Source organism: Lissotriton helveticus, chromosome 12 (assembly GCF_964261635.1).
Source record: "Lissotriton helveticus chromosome 12, aLisHel1.1, whole genome shotgun sequence".
Lineage (NCBI taxonomy): Eukaryota > Metazoa > Chordata > Amphibia > Caudata > Salamandridae > Lissotriton > Lissotriton helveticus.
This window is the reverse complement of record NC_136073.1, coordinates 802,875,027-802,893,855: the sequence shown is the minus strand read 5'-3', so window position 1 is coordinate 802,893,855 and position 18,829 is coordinate 802,875,027. Positions and strand designations below refer to the sequence as shown.

Sequence of the window (18,829 nt, the reverse complement as noted above, 5' to 3'; positions counted from 1 at the left end):
TTATGTAACTTTTAACTGATGTAATTTGCAACATTATTGTCTCTCATGTAAAGTGCTCTGATTCCATCGGGTGTAGCCAGCGCTATATAATAACTCATTAATAAAATGTGTTCCCATTTAGTACTCTTTCTCCCTTTGTGTACCTCCCTAGCTCCTTTCCACTCTCCCCTGAATCTCTCACTTTGCCTGCTAGTCTGCCTAGCCCCCTGTCCTTTGTGCCCTTTGACTAAGCACTCCTTCTCCCCTTGTTGGGGAAAGATCCAATATTTATACTCTGGAGTCTCAGCGTACCTGCTGAGAGAGTCCACTGAGCCAAGGGAGCCACTCACAGCTGAGGTATGGTATGGCGCCCCTTGCCAAAGCACTCCCTCTCCCCTTTTTGGGGAAGGATCCAGTATGTAGGCCTTGGAGTCTCAGAGACCCCTCTGAGAGAGTCCACTGCGTAAAGGGAGCCTCCCGCAACAGAGATAGGGAAGTGATACCACTTCCCCTGGGATCACAGCTTACTGGACTTTGGACGTTGCTTTGACTCGTCTACCGGTTTGTGTCCCTGTCGCCCTTCCCCTCCTCTTTCCATGCGATGTCCTTCACCCTCCCCTCCTCTTTCCCGCCTTCATTACCTGTCTACTTCCTCAGCTCCTTTCCCCTCCCCTGAATCTTTTCCCTTGCCTGCTTTCCCTTTTTGTATGTGTGCTTATTGTTTATCTTGACCTTACAAGTAACTATGTTGCCATGCTCTAATAACTGTGTAACCTTTGTAACGGTGTAACCTGTAACCATGAACTGATGCACATGTAAAGCGCTCTGATACTTCCGGGTCTAGCCAGCGCTATATAAAACCTTTAAAATAAAATAAAATTAACATAAAGAATGAACAGGAGGGGGGTGAGCACGCACCCCAGCCGTATCCTGTGCCTAATTTGAATCTCCTTAGAGAGTTCACCATTTTGGCGGAACCTCACTCTGGCCCTTGTGTATTTTGTGGCTTCTATGCACAATATTACAAGAGGCGCCTCCATCCCCATGCCCAATTGGTGTTGCCATAGGAGGATGGGCTTGCTATGTTCGCCTTAGGTGGCCAGGGTATGCCCAGATGTGGGTCCCCTTCTCACTTTGCCACTGGATTCAAGCTAGTCTGGCTGGTTAGGGTTCATACCCTTAAACCGGTCCCAGGATGCTTGTTTCCGGTCAAGGGAGTTCCTGGTCTGTCAGTTCGGGCTGGACTGTTCCCAATAGAAGGATGGTCAAGACTGATTTGCACATGGCTGTGTTCAAACTGGGATGGCATATTGAGCAAAAGAAATGATGGATTAAACCCAGATCACTTGACTGGGGGTCAGTGGTTGAAAAGTTTCAGCACTCCATCCATCATCTTATTGTGTTTCCTATTTTGACATTGCTTTGACAGGTTTAGACAGTCGGAAGCCATGGAAAGACCCATGGAAGCCAACTATAGTGGGGTATGTTTCGCCACAGTATATTTGCCAGGTATCAGATTGAGGTTCAGATACTGCTCTAACGTCTCTATACGCTTGACAAAGCCCTATTGACATGGGTTTAAAATCTTATTCTCCTCCACCCACTCAATATTCCTGTTATAAAAAACCCTCCCATAAATTTTGGCTGGGATGAGGATCGGTCCCCCTTCTTAAATATCTGCACGATGATAGACGACATCCTGGATCCGGAGGGGATGCAAATTTTAAGTTGTTATAAACATTAGTCTGCAAGGGTGTCCATAGATTGATATTACACTTTATTAAATCAATGGGCATTCCGTCCGTGCCAGGTGCCTTTCCTCCTCCACTCTGCTGTATTGCAGCTGTAACTTCATCTTATAACTACAGTGGGACGCAAGTTGGCCATCTCTCTAGCGTGTAATACCAAGTCCCTCGCGGGATATATTTGTGAGAAATGCACCTCCCACACCTCACTGCTAATATGACAGCTAATCAGCGATACTGTTCTGGTAACGGTCCTCAAAGCTTAGACTGAACACCAGAAAGACTTCAAAAGCAACTACTGGTTCCAAGAACCAAGAAGAGTGAGTGGGGGATAGGGCATTCTTAATGGCAACAAGCAAACTCTGGAACTCCCTACCCCTTGCTCTTAGATCTATCCCTCTTCTGCTCCCATTCAGAAAGGCTTTTAAAACCTGGCTGTTCACAGTTGAACGGTGAGCTGGAGTTCTTTCCCTTTTTTCTAGATTCCGTGGTCGGTATGGCCTTTCTCTTAGCGCCTTGATGCCTTCGGGTGAATGTTGCGCTATATAAATATCAAATCAAATTAAATCAAAACTTACTATTCTTAGTGGTTGCTAAGTGTGCCAGGCTAACCCACTGCCAATTAATCACCCCCCCCTCTTTTTTGTTACTGTTTTATACCGTTTACGCTGGCTAACCACCTTAGAGGGGTCCCCAGGAAGAGCAGTTAATGCCATGCAGAGGGCTTGGTTAGCTGCTGAACATTCATGGTCAAACCATCTTGGAGATGACTGGACTGAAGTCACTGGTTTCACCGCCTTAGAAAGGTTTTTGTTTTTTTAAATACTTTAGCACAGGGTCCAAAATAATGTATTATGACCCCTGTCCTCACATAATTAGCTCAAAGATTTTGGACATTTTTGCGGCAAGGAATTGGGTAGGATTAGAAAGTTTCCAGCATACTTTTAAGTAGTCCGTAGATGTCCGAAGGATACGCAGTTTGGGATGAATATTAGCTTCCATCCTCAGTGTCACAATCAGATCTATCTCAATGGGATTGTGATAACCAAAATCTGTGCATGCAATAGACCCAACATCAATCGATTAAGTAGATTACCTGTAATGAATATGTAGTCAATAACAGATGAACAGTTTCTGCCCCTAAAGGTTGGCATACCAGCATCGCCTCAGCCTGCCTCCTCCAGGACGTTGTATAGGTCCAGAGGTTCAAGAAAGGCCTCCAGTTCCTTGCCCCATTGATTGATCAGCCCCCCCGTCAGTCACCTCCCTATCTCTTCTATTGGAGGGGGGCAGGTTTGCATTAATATACCCTGCTAAACACAAATGAGCTTGCCGCCCTTCACACATGAATCAAAAGATCTGAACAAATCAGGGAACCTACGACTGGGGCCATTGATAAAGTCATTATTATAAAAGTTGATGAAATACAATGTAACGTCCCCCTTGTAGAGTACAGCCTAGCAATCACTTCCTGGGGTATTTACAACTACTGTATGACCTCCATGGGAGAGGCTTACCCCAAACGATTAAACCCCCTGAGGTACGACCCGAGCAAGATGGGGTGGCCTATATTGTAAAACATGAATATTCATCGAGCAGAATAGGACTGGTGGCCCAAGTTTCTTAAAACATGAGGACATCAGAACCACGAACCAGGGATTGCCAATCTGGGAGATGCATTTTGGATCATAATCCCTCAATGTTCCAGCTCAAGATTTTCATCATATTTCCCTTGCCTCTAAGGATAGAAGAAGATATACTGGGCGTTTGAGGAACTATTTGACCCACAGGTTCATCCGGTGGAATTTCAGCTGCCGATTGCTCTGTCGTCCTGAGTCGATGAACCTCCGAAAGACCCAAAAGGGGCGTATACCTATTGCTGCAGACTAGATCTCTGTTAGGGCAAAATGGGTCAAAAACAAGTAAACAAGTTGTCAACCTAGAGGGTTTATAGAAGTTCCCAAGAGTAAGAGGGACCATACTTGTCATACCAAAATGCTTATCCTCAACAGTTTCCTGGCACTAGTCTGCTGTTTGAAGTCGACAACGATACAATCATCGTCTATATTTTTTAATGAAGGACCCACCCAACTCACCCTGCACACCATCAGGATTATGTCTCTTTCTGACACTCTAAACTTTTTGTAAATGCTGAGCCATTGGGTAACCTTATTATGCAAGTGCTCCCAGCTTTCTGACTGATTGTGCTCTAAAAGGGGTACACCTGCCAATATCAAAATATAGAGACATGGTGCTGAGGGGAACATTTTGCCTTGGACTTTCAAATTAATGGCATAGCCATTTTTTCCATTGTTAACTGGGGCCCTACAATCATGACCGGTAAAAAAATTTGGGGTTTTACGGGTTCCAGTGTTCGTTTTTCTGGCCTGGCCCATAACAGCTGGCCCTACAATGCGTGAGCTGGAATCAGATGACACACCTATCCCAATGGGGTTAGTTTTGGGAGTTCCTATTTGAAACACATGCAATGCCCCAGGCCTTTACTCAGATCCACGGCTGCTGGTTTGTAATTTGTTTGAGCTGATGCTCTTCGCTGGTACAGTGGCAGACTAGATGGCTCTGCTTAAGCCCACTCATTCAATATCCATGGTGGCCAGTCTCTCCTTAATTGGGTTAAGTTGCTCATGTAAGATAATGGCAAATATTTCAAATAGTTCCTCTATACTGGGTAGGCCCAATCTGGACTGGCCTGACTCTTTACTTGGCTTCGTTGGTCAAAGTTGGAACTGTGGTTGGGGCGGCGGGGGGACGGGGAGTGCGCATCTACTAGACTTTGCGCTTCACTGCTGGTTCGTCAGGGGATTTAGAATTCAATAAATTGTGCGCATTTCCGCGTTTACCTACTGGGTAGCTCTGAATAATGTCATGAACAGAGTTGCATCCCCCAGGAGTAGCTGAAATTGGAACCACTGCCTCTCCAGGAGGGCTCCCATGTGAACTGGCCAAGCTAGCCTTTATGGTTGGGCATTCTTCCATACTCCATACACAGTCTGTGCTCGGCTTGCGCTATTTCGTTTGAGACAACCCCCATTGCTCGTTCTAGCATAGTATCAATGCTGGTCACCCTACGAGGGTAGTGACAGATCATGTGGCCTTGCGCTTTACCATGTTGAATTACCTCAGATAGATCACTCGCCCAAGGTGCTCAAAGTGCTGGGAATGAGCAAAAAAGTCCATGTCAGAGGGAGGGCTAGGCCTCAGTAGGCCGCGAATGGGTACAGACAGGTCTGCTCTTGGCAGAGGCTTCGCCCGGGCGCCACCAGCGCCCGTCCCGCAGTGCGGGAGCACCAGCCCACCTTTAATGTCAAGTGCGTCCGGGCGCGCAAAAGCTGTGGGCACTATCCCCCTGCATGGAGCTTCGGAGGGATGGAGTCTGTTGGCCAACAACGATCCAGCGCTCCGGGAGCACCAGGCCGACTATAATGTCAAGCAACTCTGGGCATGCAAAAGCTGGTGGCGGTATCCCCTGCCCGGGGCTTCTGGGGCCTGGAGTCCACAACCCATCAACAACAAAAGTTAAATGTCAGGCTGTGTCTTCCAGGGAGCTTGGTGTTTATTTTTATTTCTCAGACTTCAAAGTGAGTATTTGTGTGACAATTATGCTGGATAGTGGGTTCTGCTGGAGGAAGGCTGTACAAATGCTATTTTTCCCCGAATACACAACACCATTTTTAAATGTCTGTAAATGAACTGTGCTGATGATCAAATCAATACAATGGGTGAAGACATTTCTACACATTATCGTTTGTGTGCTGTATACTTTTATCAGTAAAACTGTATGTGAGTCCAAATGTAGTGGTCATTTCAATTAAAGATGTGTTGTCTGTAATAGCAATATGCTACCATACCATGCATACTCCACGTCACCTCAGTCCACTCTGCACCACTCCACGCCACTGCACTCTACTCTACTCTGCACCACTCCACACTACGCCACTCCCCTCCACGCTGCGTCACTGCACTCTTTTCTGCACCACTCCATGCCTCTACTCCTCTCCACTCTATGCCAATGCACTCTACTTCACACTACTCTACTATGCACCACTGCACTTTACACCAATCTGTGCCACTCCACTCTATGCCACCCTACTCTGCAACACTGCACTCTATGCCACTGCACTCTACGCCACTGAACTCAAAAACCAATGCGCTCTAGGCAATCTACTCTGCACCAAATCACTCTACGCCACTATACTCTACGCCACTGTACTTTACACCACTCTATTCTACTCTGCATCACTGCACTCTACGCCTCCCTATTCTACTCTGCACCACTGTACTATATGCCACTGCTCACTACAACACTCTACTCTGTGCCACTCCACTATATGCGACTCTATTCTGCGCAACTGCACTCTGTAGCAATGCACTCCACACCACTTTACTGTACACCACTGCACTCTACAACAGTATACTCGTCAACACTGCACTCGGCACCACGCCACTCCACACTACACCATTGCACTCTGCCAATCTACTCTGCACCACTGCACTCTACAAGTACTGCATTCTGTGCCACTAAACTCTACGTCACTCTATTCTACTCTGCACCACTGCACTCTACAAGTACTGCATTCTGTGCCACTGAACTCTACGTCACGCTATTCTACTCTGCACCACTGTACTATATGCCACTGCTCACTACAACACTCTAATCTGTGCCACTCCACTCTATGTGACTCTATTCTGCGCAACTGCACTCTATAGCAAGGCACTCCACACCACTTTACTGTACACCACTGCACTCTACAACAGTATACTCTTCAACACTGCACTCTGCACCACGCCACTCCACACTACACCATTGCACTCTGCCAATCTACTCTGCACCACTGCACTCTACAAGTACTGCATTCTGTGCCACTGAACTCTACGTCACTCTATTCTACTCTGCACCACTGCACTCTACAAGTACTGCATTCTGTGCCACTGAACTCTACGTCACTCTATTCTACTCTGCACCACTGCACTCTACAAGTACTGCATTCTGTGCCACTGAACTCTACGTCACTCTATTCTACTCTGCACCACTGCACTCTACAAGTACTGCATTCTGTGCCACTGAACTCTACGTCACTCTATTCTACTCTGCACCACTGTACTCTATGTCACAGCTCTCTCCACCACTTTACACTGCACCACTCTTCTACCCTGCTCTCTGACATTCTACTCTGCATGACTGCACTCTACTCTGCACCACTCGGCTCTACACCACTCTACTGCACTCAACGCCACTCCATTCTATGCTACTTCATTACAAACCACTGCAGTCTACTCTGCTCCGCTTTACTCTATGTCACTGCACTCTACACTACTCTACGCCAATGCAGTCTATGCCATCGTACTCAAAATCAATGCACTCTATGCCAATCTACTCTGCACCACTGAACTTTACGGCACTTCATGCTAGGCCACTCTACTACACTCCACGCCACGATACTCCACTCTATGATGCTCTACTCCATGAACCTTTGCTCCCCTAACACTCTATGCCACTCCAATTCACAGCTCTCTACTCCACTCTGACACTACTCCACTCTACAACGCACTACACAACTCCCTCTATGCCACTCCACGCACCTTAAATCAACTCTACTCCACTCTATGACAATCTACTCTGCTGTACGCAACTCTACTCTACAACACTCTATTCCACTCTATGCAACTCTCTCTACGCCACTCCACTCTGCTCTACACCACTCCAGGACACTCTATGCCAATCCATGATACTCTATTCAACTCTGGCAGTGTGCTCCACTCTACTCTATGCCCTTCCACTTTATGACACTCTACTACCTCCATGACAACACACAACACTGTACACTACTCCATGCCACTCCTCTCCACATCACTCAACTCTACTTTACGACACTCCATGCCACTCTCCTTTACCCCACTAACTTTTTGCTGTGCTGAACAGCAGCCACTCTGGTGTATAATATTGCCAAAACATATTGGCGTATAGCTCTTGCATGGGTGCGATCATATGGCTTGCCAGTGCTTGTTTTATTCACTAAGATGAGCACAGCATACATACAATCTCTGCATGTAGCTTACAGAACAGCACAAACAAGTCTATAGGGTCCATTCCACAGTGCTTAATTTGTAAAATATTAAGGGCCAGGGCTCTGACCGGGAGGCCACTGCAGCTTGTACCACCTATCGCCCTTGTCATCGCTGCCAAAAAAACTAATAATCATCTCTCTTCCATGTAAATACGACGGATGTATGACATTACAACGCATGCTTTTACATCGCATGCTTTTACAACGCGGTTTTTACAACGCATAGTGCTTTTAGGCGCTGGATAGTGAATTGTTTAATTTACTATTCCAACTCCAGTCCCCGTGGATAGTAGGGAAGGTGTTGGATAGTACATTAAACCTATTCCCTATCCTAGAGCGCCCCCCAGCGCAATACGTTGTAATGGTTTGCGTTGTAAAAGTTGCATTGTAAAGGCACTGCGTGGTAAAAGTTGTGTTGTAAAAGTTGTTTACCAAATACGACAGTTCAGATTATTCCATGTCCCCAAAGCTAAAGGAATGGCTAGGGAGGCAGGTATGAGCAATTGTAATGTATTTTGTATTCATAAACAACCGTTGTTTTGCTTATCTCTTTAAAAAAGGTGAGCAGCACCACCATGTGGTAGACTGTTCTTTGTGTTGTTGTTGACAATTAGATGCCGGTGCCGAGCACCGGAAAGCCCCGGCTCAAATTAAGCACTGCCATTCCATCATTCGGGTGAAGAGGGCACCTGCGCTGTGGCCGATCTCAGTGCAATTTGCACTCTTCCGCCCGTCGCTGCCCAGTGGTTGCGAGCATCACGTCCTGAGCACGGAACAGGAAACACGTCCCTCACTGTGAGGTCAGAGGTCAGGCAGAATGAAAACACTGCAGGTGGCAGCAGGTGCTAAGGGCCGGCCAGAGACAATGCCAGAGTGAGGTGGTGGGAAGAGGTCCGTTAGTATGAGGGACGGGTGGTAAGAACCAAGGGGTGGTACAACATGGGAGCAACAGTGGTAATATGAAGACAAAAAGCTATAAAAGGTAAAGTACGGGCAGAATGGATTTCCTCACCTGCAGGGGACATGTATCTAGCTGTTCGGTTACTGCCCCTCCACGTGGGAGCCTGTTTCATCAAGTTTTTGGTTGGGCGTAATGCCAAGGTGACTCCATCGAGGCCAAATGCCTAGCATGTCCCAGGGTAGCCTCCGACGCCTGCGCCGGTGGAATGAGCATACACCCCGGACTCACGATCCATGAATAAGCAACTTGTTATTAATGTTGTGTAGCGCCAAACAGCACTTTTATAAAAGCTGTGCTATCCTAGATCTTGAGAGGAAGGAGCAATTCCTAAAGCAGCCTTTGCAAACAACAGGTTGCCTGCCTCTCCTATAGCGTAGCAAAGGGGGGGTGGTGATGGACGGAGCATCTGAACCAATCAAACACTCACACCCAGTCAACAGATCTGGGTTTAATCCATCACCGTTCTTTAGCCCACTCTGCCACCCCAGTTCACACATGGCCATATGCAAATCAGGCTTCCGAGGACCGGTTTCTGGCATTTCAGCCGTCTTCAGCCCGGCTTGCTTGAATCCAGTGGCAAAGTGAGCAAGGGACTCACGTCTGAGCATTCCCTGCCAACTTATGGCGAACAAAGCGGTACAAAAGGGGGTGGTGATGGACGGAGCATCTGAACCAATCAAACACTCACACCCAGTCAACAGATCTGGGTTTAATCCATCACCGTTCTTTAGCCCACTCTGCCACCCCAGTTCAGACATGGCCATATGCAAATCAGTCCAGCCCGAACTTCCAAGCCATGCCTTCCCTGGACCGGAAACAAGCTTCCGAGGAACGATTTCTGGCATTTCAGCCGTCTTCAGCCCTGTTGACTGGGTGTGAGTGTTTGATTGGTTCAGATGCTCCGTCCATCACCACCCCCTTTTGTACCATCTCCTATAGCGTATGCTCACACTGACCACACGGAAGACAGATATGTGTGAACAGAGAACATACAACATAGACTGCAGTGGTCCGTGTGCAATCTTTTGGTCGCAGGTTTGGGTCAGTGCATGATCACCTCGGTCACTTGCACTTCTGAAATTGACCACGTGAGGATATTCGAAGGGGTTAATACTTGCATCACACAGAGGTACAGACAGTACTTGTCTGCTGTGCTCCTTTCACCGATGTGAAATGCTCTGTCAGATGAACCCAAAAATAGCTTATTTTCAAGACAGATGCTGTTTGCAGCACTAGAGATTAAACTTCTTTAAAGTTTAGACCAACAGATAAAGATGGAATGGCTGTGGAAGTGGTGTAAGTACTGACTGGATAATGAGGCTCTCTCACTGCGGCTATTCACATAATAGTGACTGGTGAAGAGTGCAGGATATAAATCAGAAATATTAATTATTGTTTTTTCTAAGTTAGACATCCAATAAAATGCCTGAATCACTTTTTAGTAACCCAGAAATCACATCTTGATTATCAAGTGGTCTGGAACTGTGTAAAAACAACGTTGGTGGCAAGTTACTGAGACCTAAGGATACTTACTTCAGAATGTATATTAAATGTCTTCTATGTGTATTGTTTGAGTAGATTGTCTCCATTCTAAGGATGCGCCAATTAGTGTACTTTTTTTTTTTTAAAACGGGTCTGAAAAGCTAGCAACACACCCATTCACCCTTCCCCTCAAAGGGCTACAGTTCCAGTTTTAGTATTTAAATTTCATTGAGTTTTGTATAGACAGAGCCATAAATGTACATGGAAGGCAAAGCAGCAGAGGGTTCCCCTCAAAGCAATTACTAGACAGGGCAGCACTTTTTGCCATATTCTTCGTGGACCAGGTGCAGCTCTCAAGAGGGCGCTGATAGAGGGGGAGGGGGGCTGCAAAAAGGGCGCTGGAGGACGGAGAGGCAGCAGGTATATGATCTCTATTGGATTATCTGTGGTCACACAAAGAGCAGGGCACAGAGCAGGTAGTAAGCACACTCTGCATAGCTCTCCGAGCAACACTTTACAGGTCTGGCACTAACAGCTGGAAAACACCTGTGGTATTTGGGTGGGAGGGAGTGGGTGAGACATCATTATATAGCCACTTCACTCGCCTGACCCTCATGATATATTCAGGAGTTAGTCCTGGTCAGGACCAGTAGCGGCCAGCATTTGGGCAAAGTGGCGGGGCAGGGGAAAACTGGGGACGGACAACAAAATACAAAAAAATAAAAAGGAGTTTACCTGCATCCACGCTCCGATCTGGCTCCGTGCTGATTTTACGCCGGACACCTTCGGTAACAGTGCAAATTGAAAGGGAAGGTCCAACGACCCACATTTGGGGTTACAGATATACGATGATATTGTCCTCCCGGCTGGTATGAGCTCTGATGGCCGAGTGAGGTTGCAGAGACTAGGTTGTCCTTATGCAGTGGTTTTAATGTACATGACGCCCTGAAGAAATTGCCAAAAATTCCAATGGCAATGAAACATGTTGGCAAGTAAAGTGGTGTTGGTTGGATAGTTAGTAACCACACTCACTTTTTTAGATTCCACACCCAACACTAGAGACAGAGACAGAATAAAATTGCATATCTGTGTTGTCGTGTCGGTTAATATGTTGTTTTGACACTCTTTGGTTGTTTTGTGGTTTTCTTTCACTGCATTTTTTCACAAAATATCTCTATTTGTGCTTATGGGACACATTTTTCTTTCATGAGCTTGATGGTGCCAATGATGAGAACAGGGCAACCCTGGTGAGTACCTGCCAGGTTCCCGTTGGTGGTGCACCCGTGAGGTGCCATCTTGCTCTCACACACTTTTTTCGGTCTTCTTGTGTTACTACCAGACTCTAAGTGTGTTTATCTGTGTTGTCTCGCAACTGGATTTCTACTCTCAGGGAATGGGCGATTGTTAAAGGAGGCACATCATTAGGATATACGGACTACCCTGATTGTTAACAGATGGGGAGTAAGTTTGGCAATGATTATGCAACATTCAGTATACCTTAAAAGAAATAAAAGTTTAAGTGCCAACTAGGTCTAGGTCTATTTTGTATTTGGTCCGTGCACTTCAAGCCCAGACTCCCAGAATCCCCTACAGCCAATCATAATGCTGCATAACCGTAGCACCAGGATTGGCCCGAGGACCGTGGACTTGCGCTCCCAGTTAGACTGGGAGCCTGTGCCTGCTCTCTCCAACCCGGCAATGCAGCTCGGTTTGGAGAGAGCTTCAGTGCGCATGGTGGTTTGGCCGTCCTGAGACAGCCCACCAAACCGCCATGCTCAGTGATTACAGTGCAGAACACTCCTCCACCAGCCTGTCATCTCTGGTCCCGCCCCACATGCCTCAGCTCCGACAGCCAAAATAAAACAACAATAAACAAGAATTTATTATTGTTTTATTTTTTATTTTTTCCGCTGCTGGGCGGGGGGCCGCCGTTGGTCAGGACATGAAATAGCCACAAAAATCTATTATTAAACTGAAAATTAAAGTTTAACCACTCCCCCGTCCTATGCATGTTCTGTGACTCACCAGCATGTGAATAAGGCGTGTGCAAACCTGGAATTATTCCTGGGAGAACCATGATGAGGAGGGAGGGACGAAGGATGAGGAATAATGAATTATGGATGAGAGATGGGGAATGATGGACAAAGGATGAAAGATGAGGGATGGAAGATAAAGGAGGATAGATTATGGACAAGAGATGATGGACAAGGGATGATAAATGAGAGATGATGAATGAAGAGTGACGAGTGAAGGGCGAGGATTCTCTAAAACGGGCTCTGTACATCTGCCCCATACCCTTGATATTCCCTCACGATGACCCTATTACATTCCCGGCCCCCCTCCACCAAGGGATGCCAGCTCTCTCTATTTTAGCAGTACACCACCCTTTCGGTCTTAATCTTTCACTTCAGAAATCAGTGCGAAATTGGAGTTTTAGTCTTTGTTGATTTGCTTAGAACCAGAGTATCGACAAATAACAAGGATCTCTAAGTATAAAGCCTTGGACGGGTCACATGAGGTTGTGCCATCAGAAGCAGGGCTACAGGAATTATGCGGCAGGGAAGAACCACATTATGTGGCAGGGTTGACTAAATGACGCCGCAAGGCAAATTATGCGGCACATTTTTTGATACTGTTACTTGATTATTTTGTACATTTTACACATGGTCATGTTGTCTTGGCAAAGACTTTACCTCATTAGTACCAGTTTAACAACCAAATACAGAAAAAAGCAACTGAAAGATGACCAGTTAACCTTTACAAAGGGCCTTCCACTGTGCGCGAGTCTACATTGCCATAGTCTTGATTACCAGTTTGGCGGTGCTGGAGCGGACTGCCATGCCGGCAGCCTATTCCCGCACCGCCAAACCCGTGGTCGGGCTTCCCGCCATAGTATGAGTGTTTCTCGAGCCTGGCGGGCTTTTTTTTAAAGTTTCCATGGCGGTGTCCTGAAAATGGGCACTGTGATGGGGTTGCCAAAAACAGTTCCTGCACGGCATGAGTTCGAAAGTCCGTGCTACTCAGGAACTGGGGGGCATGCACACAGGGGGGCACATGTTGTGCCGCCTGCATGCATCTCCATGCGGAGGAGGCACAGGGGCCCTGTAGGGCTCCCTTTGCTTCCTCTCCGCCATGGTGTACATGCAGGAGAACCTCCAGCGGCTGGCGGAGAGGAAACTCATAACATGCTTGGCGGGACCGCATCGGTCCTGCCAAGCATATTGCTGCCTCTACAACCCCTGGTCACCTCAAGGGAAAAGTGGTTACCTGTCGGCACTGGTGGTGCAGACCTGCCTAGTTGTAATAGGGCGGTCGGAGCACCGGTGCGGCAGTGGCTGGACCGCCACTCCTCCACGAGTCTGGCGGTCCTTGCGCCGCCAGACTCGTAATTAGGTCCTATGTGGCAAATGTGTCAAAACCATATGCGAAAAAAGTTGAGGCTGCAGAACCACATAACTCCAGTGGCCCCGGTGACAAGCAAGTGGTCAAGGATATCTATACGCTATAGTCTTATAAATGTTACCTTTCACTGCTTCTCTAATCTAGCTCGCTTTATATATACCTTAGGTAAATGCATAAAATAACACTCCTAATTAACGAAATGTTCATAAGCTGCTAATTAGAAAATAAATGAATACCAGATTAAAAGATAATAGTAACTGCTTTTTATACCGAAAAAGAGAAGCAAAGAATGGATTTTTGACAAATAATTTGTCCTTTCGGTAGTGCTGAATTTAGAGATCACTTAAAAATGGTGTTGACACTATTTTGAAAAGAGCACAGCTCATCACTGCCCTAAATGGTTTCTCACTGGTGGGTGAGCCCCTGTCATGTGTAACACCTTTAAGTAGTCATGGTGAGTTATCAATCAGCACATTGCATTCGGGGTCTCGTAGTTTTTACCTCTAACATTGTAAGCATGGCCTACAAATCCTAGCATGCAAAGTGATGCTGGCTAAAAAGTTGAGACTAGCCAAAGTTTACACGTGACAAAGGGCCTTTCCACTGACAAAATGAACACCAGCTAGGTCTTACCAAGAAGGCATCAGCCAACTGACAAGTAGTAACTACCTAGCCTCCCAATTAAGCTTCCACTGTGAAGCGCCACTACTGGATCTAGGTGTATGTATGTATGCTTGTAGGTAGGTATATGGTATTTCTATATTGGTAATTTAGCCAAAAGGTAGCAGAACACAAATCAGTGATGAAGAGTCATAGCATAATAATCTCGAACTCTTCGATCAGCTACGGCTAACCATTTTGTGATTCCTAAAATTAGGTTGTCACGGATGGGCGGCAAATCCTTTTCATTTCTTGGACCCTCACTCTGGAACGCTCTTCCACCGACACTTCGGAACAAAACAAGTTACATGAAATTCAGGAAAGCCTTAAAAACCTGGCTGTTTAACATCTAAAAGACCTTATTTAAATCAAACCACTGGATCTTTAGCGCCGGGAAACCCTTTGTTGGGTAGCTGTTGCGCTATACAAATGAACTAAATAAATAAATAAAATAAATACCCACACCTGCTCCCAGAGCTTGTCCATGGCTCCCAGTTTAAGCTAAGGCACTCATTTTAGTCGACCAGCATCTATTTATCCTCAATAGACTGCACTTTACGCCATTTCACTCTACCCTGAGACAATCTACTCAACCATTGCAGTCCACGCCTCTCTATTGCACTCTGCACCACGCCACTCCATGCCGCAACACACCACTGCACTCTATGCCAATCTATTCTGCAACACTGCACTATATGCCACTGCTCTCTACTCTACACCAATGCACTCTATGCCCCTAAACCTGCAAGAAAACCTGCAAAAGTGAGATAGAGGGGCAGGGAGTGTCTGGTGGTGGATTAAAGAAACATGTAGGCGAATGAAGACTACGCAGCCTTTGTATTCGGCACCCGACCTCCCACAGCACCAGCCGTGGGTTCATGTGCAAAACATTGGGCCCCTGCACGTATTCTTACAAAAATTAAGCACCGTGCACCAAACTATAGAGGCCTACATTTTTCCCGACAAAAATGAAGCATCCTAAATATTACCCCATTAGAATTAATGAGAGAAAATCTATACCCGATAGAGTGATATTTTTGTAAACTATACTTCAGCTCCAATACTTATGACTGAAGATATTTTTACTATCGATATTTTGCAGGAAACCATCCAGGGTGTTGTAGTCTTGGAGCTACTGATCCCACACCTCGAACAGAAAGACACACTCCTAGATACATTGTTTATTACTTCCACTCCCTCATTATGTTATGTTATTTAAATCTTGATATAGCGCACGACTCATCCGCGTAGGGACATCCCAGCGGGCGCTACCTCCGTTCACCCCATATTTCTCTCCGTTCTTCTCTGAGACCTCCTCCTGAGCCGAACTCAGTCTTTAAACTCTTTCCTCCTGTGACAACCTCCTTCTGATTGGCCCTATTTTATTTCCACTCATCTAAATCCCCTTCTTCTATTTGCATAGTACTCTATTTTCGCATTCTCTTCATTACTTCCATTCACATACAAACCTTTCCTCCTGTTTGTCAATCTCTACTCCCATTCACTTAGGACCTCTACTCTTCCATTTTTTTCTTTACTTCCATTCACCTCTGACTTTTCTTGCTTTCTCTCTCCATCTAGACTTCCGATTGCCCATAAACCCTTCTTCCATTCTCATTTTTACTTCCATTCACCCACCATCAGCACTCTGAATCTTTTTTTTTTCTCTCTCTTTTTATTAAAGCTCAGGAAAATTGCAGACCGTATACATAGTCAGAGTTACACTACAGGCAGACACCATTGTGCAGAAGTGATACAATGCACTGAAGAATAGGCGGCAGACAACACCCTCAACATGAGTCAGGATCTCAAGATCACCCTCTATATTTCCGCCAAGGCGCCCAGATTTTCCCCCATTTCTTAATGGCCCCCCTTCTTTTATATACTGTTTCTTCTGCACGTTGGCACCAATCGAGGTCCCGCTTCCACTCCTCCAGCATCGGTGCCCCCCACTTTCTGGCAATGTTCCTTTTAGCCACTCCTGCAGCAAAAGACAGACAGACCCTGGTGTCTGGACCAGTCAGCATCAGTTGTAATCATCAATAGTAGCCACTTTGCGTCTAGGGGGACTGTCAAACCCACCACCCTGGATATGACCTTTACTACCCCGGGCCAGTAGTGTGCAATCTCAGGACATTCCCATAAGATGTGCAGGAAGGTTCCCTCCCCCTGACATCCCCTGGCACACCTTGCGTCCATGAGCACTCTGAATCTTCACCTCCATTCTTCCCCGAACGACCCCCTGCTTCCACTTTCCTTACAACATTGGTCTTGTGCCCTCCCCATGTCACCTCATCCAGGCTTCCATTCTTTGCCTCAACCCTGCTATCTTCAGGGTCACTCAACTATTAAAAAAAGGCCAGGTCTTATTCCAAACAAACACAAAAGATCTCCATTGAATGACCTCGTATTTTGTGCGACACTCACCTGAGCAGAACACGTACGATGAAGGCCTGGTCAGATGGTTCTTGTCTTGTGAAATTTGTGTAGTGTGCGTCTCACAAATGGATGCTCGACAGATGTCGTAGTCTGTAGGGTTTTCTTTGGTTGTTTTTCCTTAGTCTGCTTCACCTATTGGACCGTTCGTAGTAGTTATTGTATGGTGGATGGACTTCTACGGTGGTGCGTGTCCTTGGATGTTTGTGATTGTTCTTATCCCGTTTCCCTTGTCCGGTCTTCCACGGTTTATTTAATGTGTGGGATCTTCAGAGCTGGTTCTACTCTGTTGGACCTTCTGTGGTGGTTCCACGCTAGTAAACTTTCAGCGGCTGATCTCACCTGTGACGCCTGGAGGATGAGGTCTGGTTTATTGGATCATCTGAGCTGGTTGCTGTCTAGTGATCCGTCTACCGATGGCCTCAAGCGTGGCACCTCCAGAAGAGGTCCTCGCTCTTGGGACCTTCTGCGGTGGTTCGTGTCCAGTGACCCTTCTACCGATGGCCTCAAGAGTAGCACCTTCAGAAGAGGTCCTCGCTCTTGGGACCTTCTGCGGTGGTTCGTTACCAGTGACCCTTCTACCGATGGCCTCAAGCGTAGCACCTTCAGAGGAGGTCCTCGCTTGTGGACCTTCTGTGGTAGTTCGTGTCCAGTGACCCTTCTACTGATGGCCTCAAGCACGGTACCTTCAGAAGAGGTCCTCGCTCTTGGGACCTTCTGCGGTGGATCGTGTCCAGTGACCCGTCTACCGATGGCCTCAAGCGTAGCACCTTCAGAAGAGGTCCTCGCTCTTGGGACCTTCTGCGGTGGATCGTGTCCAGTGACCCTTCTACCGACGGCCTCAAGCGTAGCACCTTCAGAAGAGGTCCTCGCTCTTGGGACCTTCTGCGGTGGTTCGTTACCAGTGACCCTTCTACCGATGGCCTCAAGCGTAGCACCTTCAGAGGAGGTCCTCGCTTGTGGACCTTCTGTGGTAGTTCGTGTCCAGTGACCCTTCTACTGATGGCCTCAAGCACGGTACCTTCAGAAGAGGTCCTCGCTCTTGGGACCTTCTGCGGTGGATCGTGTCCAGTGACCCTTCTACCGATGGCCTCAAGCGTAGCACCTTCAGAAGAGGTCCTCGCTCTTGGGACCTTCTGCGGTGGTTCGTTACCAGTGACCCTTCTACCGATGGCCTCAAGCGTAGCACCTTCAGAAGAGGTCCTCGCTCTTGGGACCTTCTGCTGTGGTTCGTTACCAGTGACCCTTCCACTGATGGCCTCAAGCGTAGCACCTTCAGAAGAGGTCCTCGCTCTTGGGACCTTCTGCGGTGGTTCGTTACCAGTGACCCTTCTACCGATGGCCTCAAGCGTAGCACCTTCAGAGGAGGTCCTCGCTTGTGGACCTTCTGTGGTAGTTCGTGTCCAGTGACCCTTCTACTGATGGCCTCAAGCACGGTACCTTCAGAAGAGGTCCTCGCTCTTGGGACCTTCTGCGGTGGATCGTGTCCAGTGACCCTTCTACCGATGGCCTCAAGCGTAGCACCTTCAGAAGAGGTCCTCGCTCTTGGGACCTTCTGCGGTGGTTCGTTACCAGTGACCCTTCTACCGATGGCCTCAAGCGTAGCACCTTCAGAAGAGGTCCTCGCTCCTGGGACCTTCTGCGGTGGTTCGTTACCAGTGACCCTTCCACTGATGGCCTCAAGCGTAGCACCTTCAGAAGAGGTCCTCGCTCTTGGGACCTTCTGCGGTGGTTCGTTACCAGTGACCCTTCTACCGATGGCCTCAAGCGTAGCACCTTCAGAGGAGGTCCTCGCTTGTGGACCTTCTGTGGTAGTTCGTGTCCAGTGACCCTTCTACTGATGGCCTCAAGCACGGTACCTTCAGAAGAGGTCCTCGCTCTTGGGACCTTCTGCGGTGGTTCGTTACCAGTGACCCTTCTACCGATGGCCTCAAGCGTAGCACCTTCAGAAGAGGTCCTCGCTCTTGGGACCTTCTGCGGTGGTTCGTTACCAGTGACCCTTCCACTGATGGCCTCAAGCGTAGCACCTTCAGAAGAGGTCCTCGCTCTTGGGACCTTCTGCGGTGGTTCGTTACCAG

At 47.4% G+C, this 18,829-nt stretch overlaps 1 protein-coding gene across 3 annotated transcripts in view; it reads right to left on the bottom strand.

The window, feature by feature from the left end:
- Window positions 1-18,829, bottom strand: part of ANXA9 (annexin A9) — a 155,132-nt gene that overhangs the window by 88,845 nt on the left and 47,458 nt on the right. Inside the window, exons 2-3 of one of the 3 annotated variants that reach the window (XM_078669116.1) lie at window positions 18,492-18,778; window positions 16,743-17,149 (exon numbers count right to left, since the gene is read on the bottom strand). The exons of the other annotated variants lie outside the window; for them this stretch is intronic. The gene's annotated coding sequence lies outside the window, so the exon portion shown is untranslated. The remainder of the gene's footprint in view (window positions 1-16,742; window positions 17,150-18,491; window positions 18,779-18,829) is intronic. 3 annotated transcript variants of the gene reach the window in all.